The sequence below is a fragment of the Crassostrea angulata genome, chromosome 2 (assembly GCF_025612915.1).
Source record: "Crassostrea angulata isolate pt1a10 chromosome 2, ASM2561291v2, whole genome shotgun sequence".
Lineage (NCBI taxonomy): Eukaryota > Metazoa > Mollusca > Bivalvia > Ostreida > Ostreidae > Magallana > Magallana angulata.
In genome coordinates this window covers 37,898,863-37,918,959 of record NC_069112.1, presented here as the reverse complement: position 1 = coordinate 37,918,959, position 20,097 = coordinate 37,898,863, and the positions used below count along the sequence as shown (strand labels likewise).

General features: G+C 34.0%; 1 pseudogene; it reads left to right on the top strand.

The window, feature by feature from the left end:
- The first annotated feature begins 315 nt into the window (after positions 1-315).
- LOC128170641 (fibropellin-3-like) lies at positions 316-7,460 on the top strand (annotated as a pseudogene).
- Positions 7,461-20,097: the final 12,637 nt, after the last annotated feature.

The following is a 20,097-nucleotide window of genomic DNA, read 5'->3' as shown; positions in this document are numbered from 1 at the left end:
ATCACCTTTATTCAATAACCAGTAAAATTTTTTAAAAAAATCGATAGTTAATTTACTTTTTTACGAGGAATTATATTTAATTAAAATTGCTTTCTCGAACTGAATAAGACTGGCACTGTACACGGCCATATGATGTCGAAAAAAGATAATGATGTAACCAAGTGCAGAATTTGAACTAACTTAAAATACATAATTATCAGAAATCTTTTAACGTTTTACTTGATTGGAGAAAACAAATCGAATCACGTGATGTTGAGATCCACCTTGTTCCTATAAAGGAGCCATCATTGCAACGCAAATATTGTATTTCGCAACATGTTGATTATTAAAGAGAAGTTTTTCTGGATGGCGGTAAGAATATTATGATTTTTAATAGGAATGCTCGAATTTTATAGTTTCACTAAATTTAAGAATATGTATTGACGAAAAGATCAATTCAAAGCTATTATGCGGCATCAGTTATATTAAAAGATTTGAAATACGAGTAGTTATGGATGTCGCTGGTTCTATAAGAAATTTGCCCATGCAGGCAAATCGAATACTGTGTTTCCCCATGCAGGCAAATCGAATACTGTGGTTTCATCAATATTATTTGAATACCAATTTTCGTGGATTTCTTTGTTTAGTTGATCCACGAAATTAAATGTTCATTGAAGTTCAATTTCAACTAACATTTTGTATTGATAGGATCATTGGCCACGAAATAACGTACCCTTGAAACTGTGGTTACCAAATGTGCAAGCAAATATTCGGGTACAGGCACTTTGTAGTTTATTTGCAAAATGTCTTAAATTTTTAGTATAGATAATAGCCTATTATTTTACAAAATCCGTATCGGATGTATGCTTGCTCTTTTGTCATAACGACTTGCTCGGTATTTGAACACTATACTATATAATTTCGAAATGAGTTAGTATGCCACAAAAACGTTTATCATTAGGTCTTTTCACCTTTCAGTTGAAAACCTCTTGTTTTCTTTATGTTGATATATTTTTTTATTACCTCAGTGTGACTTTTTTGGTTATGCGGGTTATCAAACAATTTAAACTTTATGTTATTAGTCATTTAAAGATTTGGTACTAAATGACCCTGTGTCTAAAAACTCCCATAACTTACAAAGTGTTTGCCCTTAGAGTAGGAAATGCTTGTTATCGCTACCACAAATAACTGAAAGTTGAACTTTTGACCATTGTCCTCAGTTCCCGTAGATTTTCTTTTTTTAATGATTTGTTTTTATTCTAACACCAAATAAAAAAATCTGTTAAAGCAACACAAAAAACCTTTAAAAAATTTTATTCACGAAAAAAAAAGAATTTTTAAATATATTCTTTCATATTTTTTTATGTCCACTGTAGTTGTTTTTGTCTTTGTCATCAACGATCGCAACATGCACTAAAGGAGAAGTTAATGAAAACGAAGAAGGTAGGCATGAACATGATTTTTTTTCAAATTTATTCATGTATAATAAAGCCATAATGTGCAGTTTCAAAAGTAATATAAGAAATGGTTACGAAATTTAGAACTAAAAACATCAATCCTTATTATTCGTACTCAAATCACAACCGTATGAAGTCAAATATAACATGGGCATATTTAATTGTTAGGCTTGCATAATTTATTTCTGCTCATCCTAAAGAAAAGAGTCATACTAAAAATAACATGCGTGAATTTACAGTCAATTTACAATCCGTTGCATTTTGCAGGAGAAAAAAATGTAAACTTTAAGAATGACGTTTACTGAGAATGAAAAATAAAACAATAGATGATAATGAAATACCATTCATCATCATTATCATTAAGTTGTTATAACCATGCCTTGTTTACATCATGAAATATTTACTTATCTGCTTTTTTTAATTTCTAAGGTGGTATCTGTGTAAAAGACAACCCATGTGTCAATGATGCAATATGCGGAAACACACCTGAGGGATATATCTGTAAATGTCCGGCCGGGTGGGAGGGGGACAACTGTGATATAGGTTAGTGTTCTCCTTCATACTGAAATGTTACATTTGCCTTGGTCCATATGTAGCTATTGTATGGGCTTTTTAAAATTAGACTGGGTTGTATGTAGAAATATGAACAGAATGCATCACAGTCGTAGCTATGTTACCCGAAACATGCATTAATGTGTTGCCTGAATGGCACATATCCAAATCTTGATTTTATTTAAATTAAAAGTTGAAAAATCAATTCATTATTCATTTTAACTGACAAGTTGCTTATTGTAGATGTAAACGAATGCCTCGAATTCCCGTGTGGACAGGGAACCTGCCATAATGAGGATTGGTATTATTGGTGTGAATGCCCAAGCGGCTTAACAGGCACCTATTGTGAAGAAAGTAAGTTTCAAGAGATGGCATACAGTAGTGTAATGATTATTTTATATATATTTGTTTTGCATCGCTAAGTTTTGAACGTTTAAATAGCATACTCGGATACATCTATGCAGTGTTCCTTTCGTTCTTTATTTCCTCTCAATGGAGATTATCAAAACATATTTACAACAGTGCAAACCTATTGGCAATGATAAGAGAAAGGAATAATGAACGTCTACAAGGATGCAATGATCAAGTTAATACAATGCATATTTAACAACAAGTTCATTTTTTGCTTCGCTAAGGCATGCAATTTTAATAGCATACTCGGAGACATCTATGCAGTGTTAAAAGAAATATGTATGTTCTACATCGGGTTGAAATAAAATTCCTTGCTCAATGTACATGTTCTGTCTGTAAAACTCGCATCAACATGAATAGTTGATGTGAACACTCATGTGCTTTTGTAAACGTGCGTAACAATTGATATGTTCATTGCGACCAAAATATGTACGTTCATACAGGCAAGAAATCTACATCGTAAAACTGATAAGAAGTTAGCGGCTTATGTTAAAGCTAAAAGACCAATTATATGTAAACATTGCATGCATGTCCCACTATCATAATATATTTTTTTTTACAATAATGACAGCGATGAAACAATGAGGAAAAATGCTTGTATCTTGAAAAAATATGTCAAGAACATGGTCAGTTTCAATATATATGTGCTTGTTCATATCATATAGATTCTTACTGTGTAAACATATGAAAACAACAAACAAACATGTTAAACTTTTTAAATAATCCTTTCAAATGTTTGTATGACTTACAAATTGATCTGTTTGACATACTTACATTAAGACGTCTTTTTTTAAAAGTTTCTTTTTTTTAAATATTGGAACAGAATAACCTTTAGATCATTAGTTAAAGGGAACCAATGATAGTTGTCATGAAAATATCCAAACCTAAGAGAAGATTATGCTGCTTAGAACAGGACTAATTACAATGTACCAGCTATAATTCATTTCATTTTTTCAACTATATGAACAATTTAGGTGTTGATGCATGTTCGAATGATGTTTGCAAGAACGAGGCCCAATGTAGGAACACATATGGATCGTATATCTGCATTTGTAAAAATGGATGGAAGGGTTACACCTGCGATCAAGGTAAAACATACCATTTTTTTCTCTGTTTATGTGTATATTATACACGAACAAAGTATCAAATGTCAGACAGTACATGTACGAAGTCAGCCTAATTTGTTGAAAAAGCAATCTTTTTTCTTTAAAGGATTGATAAGTTATTTTAAAAACAGAAACTACAGGTGTTAAAAATTAACATTGTAAACAGTTTATTGACAGTGGATTTATACATTTTTACAGATATCAATGAATGTGACAACAATCCTTGTCAGAACGGAGGACAGTGCACTAACAGTGAGGGATCATTCACTTGTAGTTGTACTGATGGATGGGAGGGACCTGTGTGTGATCAAGGTAATCTAAATATATAGTACAAGTGATACAAATCTTCTTTTCACATTCGGGTGATTTGTTGATACAATTATATAATTTTGATAAAATTGATGAAGGCTTATATCTAAAATGAATTGTGTAAAGTTCTAGTAGAATTATAAACTGGAATCGACAAATAAGAAAACCTTGATTCATAAACCTTTAAAACAAAACCTAAAATTGTATAAATTTAAAAGACATTACTTTTAAGGAGCACTGGGTTAACAAATGGAGAGAACACAAAAATCCAAGTATACAAAAAAAACCCGGGTTTGGTTCTAAATTGCTTCACGCTAGCAGAGCAATGCACAAACTATAACTTTTCCACGTTACAAGATTTCACTTAGATTGAAACATAAACAAAATAGAGTGTTACACGTATCTAATAATCCAAATTTTATCACTCTAACGAGTTGTTTGCTTTACACATTTCCTCTCCCAAAACGTTAATATATTCCGGAAAGCATATATAAAACTGTTAGTGGTATAGAAATGCCAAAATCCTATATGTTACAAGTAGCACTGATTGGAAGAGAAGAATTGATCTCCTCACATGATTTGAAGATTAAATAAGAGATTTTTGTTAAAATAAATATTTGTTTGTAAATTTATTTTCCCACAATTTGATATATTTTGTTTATCATTTGGTTTTCCTTAAATTTGATTACTCTCCTCGTGTAAGTTATGTATAAAGTAAAACTATATAGTTAAATAATAACTCGCAGAATTATAAGTAAAATTAATTCACAATACCCAAACAAGTAATTACCAAAGATTACTATAATCAGCAGTTACATACAAGACGCCATATAGGTCTTAGATTACTAGCATTAAAAATCAGTTTATGGTTAGATTACTAGCATTAAAAATCAGTTTATGGTTCATGCAATTCTTAGATGTTGACGAGTGCCTGACCAGTGCTTGTGAGAATGGAGCACTATGTAACAATACTTGCGGGTCATTCATCTGTAGTTGTAAACCCGGATGGGAGGGTGACGTCTGTAATCAAGGTAAGAACCCCTTTCTCATTGGATATATAAATAGTGTCGTGCATGCATTCCAACAAGTTGCCTTTTAACAGTTAATAAAATCAATTCTCTGTAAAAACCAATATTCGATGACCACGCATAGTCATCGATTTTTTTCAAAGTACGTATTTTTATATTCTTTGGTCAAATCAAGAGAACATTAAACGGTTGATATGGATACATGTTGTCAAGACAACAGAAGCAAACAGTTCTTAAATACCATATAAAAGTTTGACACTAACTGTAAGTAATTGCGTCAATTTCAGATACAAAGAATAAACTAATTGCATAAAATATATAGTAAATATTTAGGTTTTTATCGGCAAATAAACTGTTTAGAGTGTTTCAATGGAAATTAAGAGCACTTCAAAATAAATAGCTCTCCTCTTTCATTTTATACAAAATTATAGCAACTTGCTTAAGTTCCACTCTGCCTTTCGTTAGCAAGGTTAAATTGATTTAATTACGAGCTCGATTTTTCTGTTTTAATAAAAGCTGCCCATACGAGCCTATATCGTTCCAAGTGCAGGCCTCGATATTTGGGATAACCTCCAAGCTATCTGCTTATGTCAAGGCAGCTTTCCCAGGGTAGGAAAAGAACTAGGAAAATCTAGTTTCAACGGCTAAAATGTGGACGTTACTTCTAGATGTTTGCTTCCCTGGGGTGTGGGTGAATGTTACTGAGGTCCTTATTCCAATTCTACTGGATTCCTTGACACTTCTCGTGGTATTTGCACTTGTCTTAGTGGGACTGACCTAGTGTTGTTCTTTGTTTATATGGGAGGCATTTTACAGTATTACAATTATTTTGAGTGCAGCGAACGCCGGGATTTATTCCTTGAATAAAAGGAGAGAATCGCCGTCTGCTCCCCTCTTTATCACTTGCAGTAATTTGGATCTCTTGCCAATATCTACGCCCTTCGTTTTTTGTCATAAATCAATGAAGCGCATTTAATTTGCAATTGAATTAAAAAATTAAAACATTAAACGTAATGATAAGATTCTTACAAATTACTTCATCAAGTGGATATTTATATAAACATCTGTTGTTTTATTTAATTTCGTAAGAAAAACACGCTTTCATGATTTTTAATACTTTGCTACCTTTCTCAGATATAAATGAATGTGATACCAACCCATGTGAAAATGGAGGGCAGTGCACTAACAGTGAGGGGTCGTTCACGTGCAGTTGTGCAGGTGGATGGAGAGGGCCGGCCTGTAATCAGGGTAAGTTTAGTGAATATATTAATAAGATACACGAGCACCGCAAAGCGGAACATCATTTTGTACCATAATGATCGTAAAACATTTACGCATATATATAAATAACAGAGTTGCACTGTTTTAATGTTGATACACGAATGTGTTTAGTAGGGCTGGGACGACACTGTATTTAGCCGATTAATAAATACCGTGATGCACCCGTGCATAGGTGGATCGTCCTATCCCTAGTGTTTAGGGGGGTTAAAATAATGATTTAAGTGTGTGTTGGGTTCACTTTGTATTTTCAACAAGTTAAATTTTCTGTGCATGTGATAGCAGTAAAATGAGATAATGAAAAAATCAACTGCAGTGGCCTTTAAATAGATTTTTCGGAAGGGGTAAAACAACTCAGATCTTGTCATAATGGACATTAGGCAATGTTGCTAGTACTCAACTTTATTTCTTATTTTGGCCAGAAAGCTGGCTACAAAAAAGCGCATTCCTGAAAATAATCGATAAATTCGATGTAATATATGAAAAAGAGAGCTTTGTTCTTTAAGGAAACTTATTTCTAAATACCCCAAAAGTAGTCAGTACCAACAATATAGATATTTTTTTGCATTTGTATGTATTTCTACGCCAGAGTTCAATATAGTGTCGTTCAACCATTGTCTGTCTACGTAAATCCCCGACAAGCAGAGAGCCATTCTATTTTTAGAGGTCGTGTCATCAAGCTATCACGTAAACATTGGCAGAAAGTATCTCGCCATGCATCGGATTAAACGAGACTAAAGTTCATTATTGCTTTGATCCATACAATTTTCGAAATATATCGATTACTGATACATAGTTTGATGGAATCAATTTTATCTTTAAATATAACACACAATGATTTATAAGGAGTTTTCGCGAAATTCTTGTCGGAAAAATGTGTGTAACTCAAGTACAGATTAAAAACCAAGCCAAATAACATCGTTGATTTTAAAGTAAATAATAATCGATAAAATTCCATCAGTGCTTCAGTACTTTGGTTTTATTATAGGATGCAGTGGAGAATGGAGAGCTATCGTTAAAACTGGCGCTGATGGGACAGAAATAAACGGAAGTAAACGAGATCTTGTCGATCGTCTAGTCGCCGGAGATGAGATCAGAATTTCATTAAACAATTCTATTTTTCAAACATCGATACAGTCAGCCACTTTGACTGAAAACGAAAACGTTTGTGTTCAAACAATTTTTCTACTTGGTCGGTCTGCATACGACGAATTCAGTGGCGATCTTTACTGGAATTTTTTAATCGTATGTACTACTGGTCACGCACATGTATCCCGCTGGTATGTTGGCGAACATAACTCTACAGGCAACGCAACACTTGTAGTTGATATAGTATGGTTTGTAAGGTACGTATGAGGGTATATTTTAATACAATGCATGCCAACAAATTCCCTAATTAAACGAGCCGATTTGGTAAGTCAATATAACACTGTAGGGATTAGATGAGTTGCGTACATCGAGCCCGATACGTCAGTCTTGAAATGAATTAATTTAAATGTTTGCGTTACAAAAAGGTTTACATCATGTAACTAAAAATAACAATTGATCTTCATTTCAATATCTCTCTCCAAGGGTAACTACTTCACCATTACATCTTTTTAGAGTCTATACAGTTTTTAGCCATCTCAAAATAGGATACCTATTAAGACTGTTATAAGGCTTCACGTAGCTTATAAAGGAAATATTAAGATATTTTCAAAATCCACGTGTTCTCTTCCAATAATCTTTTAACACAGTATTCACATTTAATCACGTTCTGATGGATAAGCTTTTAAGTAGTTTAAGGCTCCTTGGTCTTCCTAATGCTCCTCGACCTTGCCCTTAAGATGGCCCCTGCTCGGAAAATGCACAAGTACTTTACTACTTTCATCCTGAATTTCCTTTAGACCTACAGTCATTTCATGCATATCTTTTACCAATTTATGCTATGCTATGGTATGCAATTTTAATGATATGCTATGAGATTTGTATGCTATGCTATGAGATCTGTATGCTATGCTATGAAAAATTGAAATGAAGGGCCTAATGATATGGTATGCTATGCTATGGTATGATATGAGATTTGAACAAAAACGCCTCCATACACAGAAGAGTTCCACACATTTCGAAATAAAATAATAAGAAGCCGAAGTTTACCACAAATCTATTATGTAAACATTTATTTTTTCAAATAAAAATATTTAAAACCGAGTTAAAAGAATGTTGTATGCTATGCTATGGTATGCTATGGTATGATATGGCGAATGCGATTATATGAGATTGTATGCTATGGTATGAGATTCCAATGCTATGATATGAGATTACAATGCTATGCTATGAGATTTCAATGCTATGCTATGCTATGGTGTATGTTGTAAAAGATATGCTTGAACCGACTGTAACAACAGCATTTCCATGTAAAGAATATCTGAAGAGGAGAGGCTGGTGGACTCGGATAGTAGTACTTCATACCTAAATAAGGTCTACGGTGTTCTTTGCGCTATACATAAATTAGCTTGTGCTTGTGTCCTAGCAGGACTAAAGCATCTGTACAGAAAGTAATCATTTATGTAATCATTTGTTGACCTTAGCATCCATTTTTCTTTTTCTTTTGATAAATTGTTTTCGACGTTGATCTTCGCCAAATAAATAACTTATAGCTTGGCAACATAATTTCATGTTTCTTGATTCAGAATACTCCACATGGATAAATGTGCCATTATTTTAAATAAATGCTGTACAACGTTCATACCTTTTTACTACTTTTAAACAGTACATTGCAGTAATCATCATCACATGTGTAAGAAAAATTTGTTTATTATCGACGCCAATTCATTGTCAACTTTGTTATAAAGGTCTTCCACATCTCTTTACTTTTCACCAACCTGTCAGAATCGTAAAGTGTCACCGTCAACATAAGTGTTTCGTTTTGATTTTATTCTTTGGGGGGGGGGGGGGGGGGGGGGCTTTATATACAGGGGGTACACATGAATATCTCAGGCACGTAGCATCAGGGGGGGCCAGGGCCCCCCCCCCCCCACTTTTTCTCGCAGCAACCATTTTTTTTTAAAATTTACATATAAAAAAATGAATTATAATGGAGTTGCCCCCCCCCCCCCCCCACTTTTTTGGAAGGAAGTAAAAAATATTGATATGAAAATAAGGAAATGAGGAGTCAAATTGAAGTTACCTCTACCCCCCCCCCCCCACCCCTCCATGATTTGGAGGGAAACAAATTTTGGTAGGGAAGAATTTTGAACTTTTGGAAGTATAGTTAAGCCCCCCCCCCCCCCCCCCCCCCCCCCCCCCGCGGATTAGGATTTTGAAAATTTTCGGAAACTTTAAATTTCCTTTTTTTATTTTTATTTTTTTTTTGCTTGTCAAGATTTTTTGGATGGGTCTGCCCCCCCCCCCACTTTCAAAAACGATGCTACGTGCCTGTATCTATCAACGTCGATGTCAGACGATTGATGTAAAACATAAACAACCCATTTTCTACCAACTAATTAACATCACCATAATATTTTTTTACTAACTTAGTTGTTAAATTGTTCAATATTGGACTTGGTCTTGGAAATCTTGATTTTCTTAAATCGGCCTCAATTAATTATGGCCTCCCCGGTGTATTAACAAGTAAGGTCTCCCTGTTTATTTTACCACTATCACGTTCCTCATTCATCTCCAACAAACACTTTTTTTCACACTTGTCCTTAAACTGCAGTTACTAATTTTTAGAGCAAAACGGAGAAGTTATTTTTCGTAATATTGTTATGAATATTCTATGTAGATGAATTTATGACCATTGTGCAATTGTAAACCTGAACACAAGTACGACGTTTTTTTTGGTACTTAAAACTCACACCGATAGTAGAGCATGTCCATTCTCGAAAAAAAAGAAATACACTGACCTATCGAGTTCGAAATACGCATCTGGTATTATTTTTGTCTGAATAAAATGTATAGGACAAATATACTAACCTACATTTTAATGTAGATCATGCGCTGCTGAAAAACCTGTCTACTGTAATACGCTGTCCGGGGTTCGAACATGTGGAGACAAATCTGTGTTGTTAAATACAGTTAACAATGGCGCTAGTGTTAAAGTTTTAAAACCAGAGACTGGATTTATGACCAGTTTAACAACAGTTGAAGTGTCTAGTGATAGCTCGGATGTACACGGACAATACCCATGGCGTCTAGGTCAAATTAAACTAGGCGAGGAATTTGAGTTCCCAACAAGAGTGTTTTGGTTGTTAACGATATGGTCAACTACTGGCACTATTCCAACTTCTCAGTGGTATGTTGGCCAGCACACTAAGCTGAACAGTTTTCAAAGTTTTGGATCAATGATGTGGCTTGTAGATGATTGCTGGACACAAGTATACAGTCACGACACTTTTGGACGTGGGATACATGGGTCTTTAGACCTGCTTGTTGAATCCATTTTAGCTGGCAAAAGAGTCCGAGTTAAAATAAATTCGTATATAACGGAAGCAGATAATCTTTATGTCAGGAATATTCAGGTTTCAGCTCAACTTTTAGGACAATTTTCTAAAACCTCTGCATATAACTTTCTAACTAATGTCAATTGGATCTGGCAAGTTGCCTCAATAACAGGCGATGTTGAAACAGTGAGATACGATATTGGAAGCACCTTAAACAGATTGAGTTCGAATGACAAAGAATCCATCACGTGGTTTGTTGTGTCTAGACCCTGGTCAAAGGTACTTACCACTTCCAGCTCTGGCATTGTTACATATGGATCTAAAGCAAATCTGAATACTTCTCTACAACTCTTACAGTATCATAGAAGCAGACAACACTTGGTCAAACTTTTATAAAATATTGTGGAGTATTTTCACAAGTAAAAGTTCCGTAGCATTCATGTCAATCACTACCCCTGGAATAGTGGAAAAGCAGTCTGGCCTGCATATTACTGCTTCCTGATACATGAGCGTTATGGGTTCGTTCAAACCTTTGCGAAATGTGCATACCTTAATTCCTACATTGATACCAGACACCAGCGATCTTCTAACAGCGTCTTTCTTTTCCAGCTACAACTAATCAACCTCAATTAATGTGCTTAAAAAACTCAGCTGAGGATATTTAGAATGTATAACATTCTACAGCTTGGCGTAGTATATTCTTCTAGTTTACATGTTCAGTTATATTTGAAGAACTCAAAAAAGATCAACAAAAAAAACCCACTGTTAGTAAAGGGAAAAACTGCACAGATTAAATCCTCGTATTTGTCAGCAGTCACAGTTCTTGTCACAGTGAGAAAGTCCTCGTTGTTTAATATAAAGTCCTAACATATAAACTTAAGCACACAAAACAAACTTTAGAGAGGAAAATTTTGCATGCTCATTGCAGAATTACCATATAAATACTGGTTAACCTTTACACACTACAGATGGTGTTACTGTTCACACTACCATAGCATTACCTTCAGGCACGTAGCATCAGGGGGGGGGGCTTTTTTTTTATTTTTAAATTTTTTAAAATTTACATATAAAAAATTGAATTATCATGGAGTTGGTCCCCCCACTTTTTGGGAGTATGTAAAAAATTGATATGAAAATAAGGGAATGATGAATGAAATTGAAGTTATATACTACGCCCCCCCCCCTAAGGATTAGGATTTTGAAGATTTTGGAAAGTTTTTTCCCTTTTTCTTTTTTTTTTGCTTGTCAGGATTTTTTGGATGAGTCGCCCCCCCCCCCCCCCCCCACTTTAAAAAACAATGCTACGTGCCTGACCTTCCCTAGGTGCAGAACACTATAACATACAACCCCTTTTTACTACAAAGTAAAACTACAGCGACAGTCAATACTCCATCCGTCGGGTCAATCCTCTGGGGTTTTACACAGTTCCAACCTTAACAATTTATGTTTTTACCATTGTCCTTGCTTACACCTCTATAAAACGCATTATTTACCTCATACAGTTTATTATATGATAGTGTACTTTTATACTGCCAGACTTTCTTTTTCTTGGCACGTCCTAGATGGCATGTCTGCAAAATATTGGATTTTGTACAATTAGGCTAATTCTCATATTTCTAACATTACCACAGCATTTATTAATTATTCTCATTAACAAAGTCATGTATTTTGCATTCAACAATTTAAGACCACTTGATAATAGCATCAACTAACTCTGTTTGGTAGTATCATAATTCTACATATGCCATTGTAATGTATTTCCCTGATATTAAGATTTATCATTTCAAATCCTGTAAACTGTGTAACAAATATTTTCTTAACTTCTGAAACATCACCATCTGCCATTACCCATAAGATACCTTTCCTTGTGTCACCCACAGTATAACTGCAGCACGTTCAATGTTCAATAATTTAAGCAATTTCTCATTTATAAACTTCTTTCAGAATATCTTTGTTTCTTGTTAGTGGGTAAAAAAATCCTACCTTAGAGCAAATATTTTATGCGGCTCGAATATAATTCGATTTCAAGAAATTTTGAACCACAGTACGATCACTCTTCATCTCCACTAATAATCAAGTTTGTAAAGTAAGGCAACCTAAGTTGTCTATAGCAAACACGGATATAGCAAATTTATAGGTATAACGAACTATTTTTCTGTCTCCGGCAAAGTTGTTAATAAATCTTTAATAAATACTAGTATTGAGACTAAAACGAATTCTGATATAACGAATTTATGGATATAGCAAGCTGACTTTATGTCACACAGGCGTAAAAAAATAACAAATTCGACAATGTTTACAGCGATTTTTTTAAATTAAACAATTATTGTAGCCAATTAAAACTTAAAACCCCCGTTGTTTTAAGGTGGAAGGCTTCATCGTCAAAACATATCTGACTTCCGTTCGAAACGCCATTGTGTTCCGGATTGATAACATTATGTCGTGGTACAAAATAGCTATACACCTATATAGCTATTGATCACAAACATTATTAAATTACAGAAGTATCCACATATCTAATATATTTATGATTGTTTGGCTGAGCATAACTAATTTACTTGACTTTATTGCATGTATTTACATCTGTTCAATCAAGCAGTTTTGGAACAAAGTTTGTTTACTAGTCATCAATATATTAACATAATGGCTACTGAACATAAATCAAGAAAGAACAAGCTTTATCTTTCATTAACACAAGATTGAACATTAATAAAATAAAGGTGTTGTTAATGGTTACATTTGTAAAAGTATGTGTTAACCCTTTCATTACGTATTATATAATTGAACTTATCCCTAATGATAAATTCATTTTAACAAGCAACAGCAGCCTTAACCTTATTTTTGATACGAAGGAGGATAGGGTTAGCTTCAGCCAAACAATCAGGTGTTCGCGATTCATATCGGGTTCGGTATCCTTTTTATTCAAATTTTTCGAACACATTGAGGTCTTTGGTAGGTATAGGATCAACTACAGTAAGTATTAACTTGTATCAAATTTTAAGCAATGTTGATTATCAGGTATTGTCAAACCTGGCTGCGCGTGTCACAAACGTACTTTTTGTACAGTATTTTGTTTGATAATACAACACTGACCTATAAATCAGGTTTTTTTATTAGCTTAAAAAGTATAATCTTTTCATATTCTATGAATTTGTATCGCATGCAACTGCTTTAGAATTTATAACCTTTCTTCTAATAACACTTGGTCAAACATTTATAAAATAAATTGGAGTATTTTCACTAGTAAAAAGTCCGTAGCATGCATGTCAATCACTACCCCTGGAATAGTGGAAAAGCAGTCTGGCCTGCATATTACTGCTTCCTGATACATGAGCGTTATGGGTTCGTTCAAACCTTTGCGAAATATGCATACCTTAATTCGTACATTGATACCAGACGTCAGCGATCTTTTAACAGCGTCTTTCTTTTCCAGATACAACTAATCAACCTCAATTAATGTGCTTAAAGGTCCATATAGGGGACCTACTGTATAAAAAAAACTCAGCTGGGGATATTTAGCATGTATAACATTCTACAGCTTGGCATAGTTCTTTCAGAATATTCTTCTAGTTTACATGTTCAGTTATATTTAAAGAACTCAAAAAAGATAAACAAAACAACCCACTGTAAGTCAAGGGAAAAACTGCACAGATTCGACCCTCGTATTTGTCAGCAGTCACAGTTCTTGTCAGTGAGAAAGTTCTCGTTGCTTAATATAAAGTCCTAACATATAAACTTAAGCACACAAAACAAACTTTAGAGAGGAAAATTTTGCATTCTCATTGCAGAATTACCATATAAATACTGGTTAACCTTTACATACTACAGATGGTGTTACTGTTCATACTACCATATTATTACCTTCCCTAGGTGCAGAACACTATAACATATAACCCCTTTTTACTACAAAGTAAAACTACAGCGACAGTCAATACTCCATCCGTCGGGTCAATCCTCTGGGGTTTTACACAATTCCAACCTAAACAATTTATGTTTTTACCATTGTCCTTGCTTAAACCCCTATAAAACGCATTATTCACCTCATACAGTTTATTATATGATAGTGTACTTTTATACTGCCAGACTTTCTTTTTCTTGGCACGTCCTAGATGGCATGTCTCCAAAATATTGGATTTTGTACAATTAGGCTAATTACTCATATTTCTAAGATTACCACAGCATTCATTAATTATTCTCATTAACAAAGTCATGTATTTTGCATTCAACAATTTAAGACCACTTGATAATAGCATCAACTAACTCTGTTTGGCAGTATCATAATTCTACATATGCCCTTGTAATGTATTTCCCTGATATTAAGATTTATCATTTCAAATCCTGTAAACTGTGTAACAAATATTTTCTTAACTTCTGAAACATCACCATCTGCCATTACTCATAAGATGCCTTTCCTTGTGTCACCCACAGTATAACTGCAGCACTTCCAATGTTCTATAATTTAAGCAATTTCTCATTTATAAACTACATTTTCTTCCTGACTTATCTTTCAGAATATCTTTGTTTCTTGTTAGTGGGTAAAATAAATCATACCGTAGAGCAAATATTTTATGCGGCTCGAATATAATTCGATTTCAAGAAATTTTGAACCACAGTGAGATCACTCTTCATCTCCACTAATTATCAAGTAAGTAAAGTAAGGCAACTTTAGTTGTTTATAGCGAACACGGATATAGCAAATTTATAGGTATAACGAACTATTTTTCTGTCTCCGGCAAAGTTTTTAATAAATCTTTAATAAATACTAGTATTGAGGATAAAACGAATCCTGACATAACGAATTTATGGATATGGCAAGCTGACTTTATGTCACACAGGCGTAAAAAATAACAAATCTCGACAATGTTTACAGCGATTTTTTTAAATTAAACAATAACTGTTGCCCATTAAAATTTAAAACCCCCGTTGTTTTAAGAATGTATATTCCCTTCCAGCCACATATCGCGCTCAAAAAAAAAACAAATCATAGATGGCGTGCATCTTATATATCGAATGGAATAGAGCCATTGGTACAAAATTCCTCGCCTAAAGCGCAAGACCTTAAAGTTTGTGGATAATTGTTCTGCACATCCCAAACGTCATTCACGCTTCATTTCTACCAGCCCAATACTACTTTAGTCTTCCAGCCTATGGGTCAGGGAATTATCTAAAATCTGTAGACAAAAAACAGAGAGAGATTGATGAAATACATTAAAAAGGTATTTAAAAGTTATCTTAACATTTTATTTTTCTGTTATTTCTCTTAAATGTGTAGTATGATCTCTCAATAATTACGATAAATATTATTCTCGTCTCCTTATGAAGTGTACATGTACATGATTGGCCTAAGGGATATAAATGACACTAGTTATGGATATATATGGTGCAAGTTGTTATTAAAAAAAACCTCGTTATATTATCAGTGACAGCAAAGTCAATCTCCAAATGTTCTCAAAGCCATACGCACTACCACCGCCGCTTGGGACAACGTTGGAAGCTTTTGTTTTGGTAACTGTTTTAGTAAGGCCGGTTTCTCGTTGTCTTTAAATTCCAAAGATGGTGTCAGCGCGGAAGATGGCATGCCGCTTTCATGCCTTGTACATGTACCTTTATCAGCATCTTCAGCTCACGACTCAGACGACGACATTCCGCTGGCAGAACTCGCCAAAAGACTGACGCCTGCAGGAATTACTTTCACCGACTTCGTGACAGCTTATACAGGCCTGATTATGACGTAAGAAACGGACGCTGATATTGTGACTGAGCTTCTAGACAAAAATTATAATCACACAGAGTCTAGCTCCGATTCGGAACCGGAGGAAAAACCACCAATATTCCGTGACATAGCCTCAGCGGTCGATATCATTCGTCGCGGACTAGAAACGACGCGACAGAATATCAGCGAAAAACGATCTTTTCAACAGAGTAAAATCATATATGAACTCATGAAAAAACAAACAATAATTGAAATCTTCTTTTCTAAGAAATAAATTGTGCATTGCCATTATTATCAAAGGTGGTTGAGTTTACATTTGAAAAATATATATTTTTTTAATTGTACATGCAGTATGAAATAATGTAGTCCTTATGCCTATCAAAGAAATCTTTACGCAGAAATAAAATCAATTTTAGTGTATTTTTTTTTTTTTTTTTTTTTTGCTTTTACAAAACAGTAATCTACGAGTTTTACTTTTATATACGGAAACATATCTTCTGTGGGTTTTGTAATTAGTACCCCATTTAGACTTCCGGTATTGAGGTAGCCAAATTGTTTTTCCGCGCATTGACTATAAATACTTTACGAATTCATAATTAATATGGATTTTAAGAATATAACGAAGTAAATTCACAAGTCTCTTAAAGTTCGCAGTAACAGGGTTTTACTGTAACTCACCACCAAGCCGGGTAGATTCTGCCATTTGACCACACATTTAACACATGAAACGCTCTCATTAACTGAGCACGTTACGCTGATGTGCCAGCAATACTTTATCAGAAAATAAGTAAGAAGTAAAAGCTTATTTATTCATTTAATCATGTTAATATTTCATAATTTGTATACATTTGATTTTTTTCGTTTCGTACTTAACTAAAGCCAATTGAATTTGATAGACATTTATAAGAATATCAATAAGACATCCACACGTTGATTATCATCCATCAAATATGAATAAATGATACAAAGTAAATCGTTTCTGGCCAGTTTATACCCTTTTAAAGCGATAAACGTGATATGATATTTTCCATTTCCGTTCCGTTCCGCGTATTAGCAACACCCGTTAATAATCGACACTTAATGAATACAATGAAAAGGGTCTTAATATATTTGAGCTTGAATACACCGACTAACAATTGGAATGTAAACGTTTAATCCAATAATTTACACTCAATACTTTGCTAGCTGACAGTTAGCTAAACAATGTCGTGTCAGCATTACATGTACATGCTATTGAACCTTAATTAATGGCTTCATTGACTTACATGTTCGACGCAAGTTTCTACTTATCTACATTGTCCAGTTATTTAACATGTTTAACTTAGAATATGATTATTTCTGTTCATTTACGTGTATCGAAGGTTGATATACCGGTCATTGGTTTTCGGATGAAGTATCCTCTAATAATTACGATTCTAGGCCATAGTCCCAGTTGCTGCATGTATGAACCTTCCCAGTTCCTGGTCATGGCTTACCCCTAAACTTTCCACATCCATATACTCGCCCCTTCAAAGGCGTGTTGGTTGACAATCGTCCTGTTGACAAACACCGTAGCTAAGCTGTTTTTATGGCGGAATTTGCAATAAGGCACGGTTTCTCAGGTAATATTGACGTAGGCAGCTGTTCTTAGGGTGGTAATAGGTTATCAACTGCTCCCAGTTAATCATTATTTTTTGTACGTATCCTTCCTTAAAAAAGTTAAAACCTCTGATAAATTGACGATAACACTCCATCCTTTCCTTGTCTTCCGTCCTGTGACTGCTGTGTAATAGGTAATTTTCAACATCATTGTGAGATATTCAGAAGTCCAGCCGGTTTTTAAAGAGTCTATTGAAACTATTTTTTCATCGACTAGATTGGGCTCAGAATTGACAACAGACTTAATATTTACATCGTCATCCTTGTTTGTTTCGTACGCTCTTCTCGCCAGTTCAAGCTTCGTGCCGCTTATTTTTTTTACCTTTACTCTTTAAATACGATTTAATATCGGTTTTCTTGTAATTAAGAATATCTTTTATCGTTGTTTTACTATCTAAATGCATAATGTTTGGTTCAAATTATAGCGGGGATTTGACTTTATGCTTACTTTCAATTCTACCGGAAGTGTTTATACCTGCATTCAAGAGCGATAACTCGTCAATCGAAACGACGGAATTGTTGACAAACGACACGCACGATTCTGATACACGAACGATCACGCACTATACACGGACGATCACGCACGATACACGGACGATCACTTACTTACTGAATTTTCACGATACACGAACCAAAACGATAAAACACGCAACCGAACGATTCTACACCATTAAACACGCAAAATCAAAATTAATTTTTAAGATTAGAATTAAGGAAACGTTTTACTTTAATTTGTATTGCTTTATGTTTGTGTTTTATTGAAAAGCGGCATGTACTTTAGTCATGCACTGTTAAATTTTTTACTAGTTAACACTTTTACACATCCATACACAAATATAAAGGATTCACACACAAATTATTTTGTTGTCTCCATAACGAATATTAACTTCTATCATAAGTTAAAGAAAATTACGTGTAATAGAAATGAATAATGCATAAACTACACTAAATTATTTACATACTAGTTGACTGTTTATGTAATTTAATTCTCTTACGTACGATTTAATTCTGCAGGGATACAGGTAAATTTGTTACCTTGTTCCATTGAATTTCGATTTTTCACATCCAATATTTTCATAATTTACAGTACATAACTGATTTATTTCTATTTATTCTTAATTTTAAAGCGTCTAAATTTTTTTCTTTCAAACAAATGTTTATACAATCAACCAGATAATAATGCGTATCGTATTCTCATTTGAAAGAAAAACGTTGGGAACAATCGTTTAGTTTAAAACGGGGAATGGGTAAGCTTGGCCGCTTTCATTCAACGTGTCGCTCTTGCTATTATGATGGAAATTATGTGTCAAGATACAATGGATGCTTGATATAGGCTGATTATAAAATTAAGCAAAACTAACTCGACCGAACAAAGGATTGAATGAGCTTTGGAAATAAAAAAATGTATTTAACGACGAAAGAGAGAATGAATGTTAACAACTGTCAATATTCTTATATAAAAAAAAAAGTTTTTAAATTCACATTGTTTTACAAAAACTACTTGTTTTTGTTTTAAGAATAAATTCTTGCATTCCTTAAAAAAAGTTACAAAACGAAAAAACCGCACGATCACGCACGATAAAAAACGCAAACCAATTTTCCTGATAAACGCACGATCCCGCACGTAACACGAACGACCACCCACGTTACACGAACTATTGAACACGATTGGCTTGTCAACAATAACGTTGTTACCACTGTACCTAAACATAAAGAAAACAAAAGGTCAATAGTAGATTTATCAATCATCCTGTGTGTCCATATCTTCTTCCTCTTGATAAATAGACAGATTGAAAGCCTGAACAATCTGGTCTATCCTGCATGCACATGTTGTTCCAACAGCATCAAAGGCAAATGCAATTCCAAGGGGTTTTAGTTTGTTCCATTCATGCACAAAAACAGCAGAACCAGAATCTCCTGCTTCAAAAAACGGTTTGCTTTGTTCACTACTTCTTATTTCGTAGCAGTTATCGAACTGATATACATATTTATTGTTCGATTCACTTCTTACAGCAATTGAGGCGGTGTTACTTATTAAAATCCCATTGGTTTCTCCAGTCGCGATTCCCCTTTTTAATACTTTTGTGGATCTGTCATAAATTAAACTGTTTTCATCCATGACTTCCATGATGCTATCTTTAACTGTACGAAAGATCAGTTTTGAAACATGAATGATCAGCAGTAATTAAATGCAATGAACAT